Raw genomic sequence first — 1,711 nt, forward strand, 5'->3', positions numbered from 1 at the left:
TCGAGGCGCTCGAGGTCGGCGGCGCGCGCCGGCGTCGCGTCGCGGAGATCGCGAATGTGCTTGTCGCGCTGGTTGATCTTGAGCTGCTTCCAGTCGAGCTTGCTGCAGGTTCCGAATCTGAAGCTGCAGAGCCTGAAGCTGCAGGTCGCTGGAGGCTGCCATGTGGACCAACTGCCGGAGTTGGACGCAAGAAGAAAACGCAGCATTCCTCCCTTGTGGGTTATCGGCTCCTATAGAATGGGGTCTTTTCATCGCGGCGCAAATCTATCGCAGCGCACTCGCCATCTGTGAGCCTCTAGCGCAGCGCGAACTAACTCGCCGTCTGAGCCTAGCGCAGCGCGAACTCGCTCTGTGCCTAGCGCAGCGCCTCGGACATCACCATTTTGGCTCGCCAACAAGCCCTCCGCGCCCCCACACCGTTAGGATAATACTTTTTTCTACCCACACTAAGCGAGTAGACAGACGCAGACGCCGTCGGTCTCTGCTCGAGCGCAGGAACGCCGACGCCTCGGGTACACCTGGGAGACGGGGCGTCTCGAGGTGTTGTGCTCGCATTTGGCCGACCGGGCCGCGGCGGCGATGGCGGAGCTCAGCGTGATCGAGGCACAGGCCGTCCTATCGCGCGTTGCCTCAATCTTGCCCTACCATGACGACCCTGAGGTGTCCTCGGCCGTCGCAAGCGTGCTAGTAGCGGCCAACAAACTTGGGCAGATCCTCGGCCTCTCCACGGGCGGGCGGACCAGCCGGGTGTCGCACGGCGAGTCGTCCCAACACGATTCTCCACGGCAGCTCGGCAGTCCCGACACGGTGTTTTTGCCGTTTCCGGACGAGCCGACACAGGCGCTCGGCCGGCAGGCCACGCCATTGCAGACATCTGGGCTTGCAGAGTTGAGCCTGCACGGTTCGACCTAATACTTTTTCCCACATTTCGTGAACGGCGGTCAGATTCCACATGTTGGCCCTCGTTCTGTCCGCCTCCTCCGCGCGGGTGACTGGCTCATCGTCCTCGAGGCTCGAGGTCGATGTGGACGGCGCGTGCGCGACCGAGCCCGAGGGCAGCAGCCCCTTCTACGACGAGTGGGGCGAGTCCGAGGCCAAGTGCCGAGGGAGGTGCTCCGATGAAGATAAGTGCACTGCCTACGAGTTTTGCGGGACCACCACCCCTGAGGGAAAGCAGCGCGATTCGGCGGGGAATTGCAGGCTGTTCAAAGATACCGTGACGGGCACCCTGAATGTGCCCGGCGTGCACTGCCACCGCAAGCAGCCGTGCAGCTCTGACGGCGCCCCAGCTGACTGCCACACTTGGCTGTGGGACCCGAACGCGGCCGCTCCGACGCCGCCGGCGGGGCTGTGGGAGCCGAACGCAGCCGCTCCGACGCCGGCGGCGGCGGCAGCGACGGCGACGGCGACGGCGACGGCGAAATCGGGCGTTCTCTACAAGAAGATGCAGCAGCGTCCACCGGCGCCGCCGGCGCCGCCGCCTCCGCCGCGGCGGTGCACTGACGACCAGACCTACACCGAGGCGGTGCCCAACACCGTTGGGGGGACGGATTTGCTCTACTGCCACCAGTGGGTTGGCAAACAGGCGCGCGACGCACGAGAGTCGACTGCTCCCTCCCCGAACTTCCCCCCCCCCCCCCCCCCCCGACTGGCCGCCCGGCCGCCCGCCGACACCCCCCACCCCGCGACCCCTAAGCCCCCCTGGCGCGCA

This window comes from Emiliania huxleyi, assembly GCF_000372725.1.
Source record: "Emiliania huxleyi CCMP1516 chromosome Unknown EMIHUscaffold_1658, whole genome shotgun sequence".
In the NCBI taxonomy this organism is placed as follows: Eukaryota; Haptophyta; order Isochrysidales; family Noelaerhabdaceae; genus Emiliania; species Emiliania huxleyi.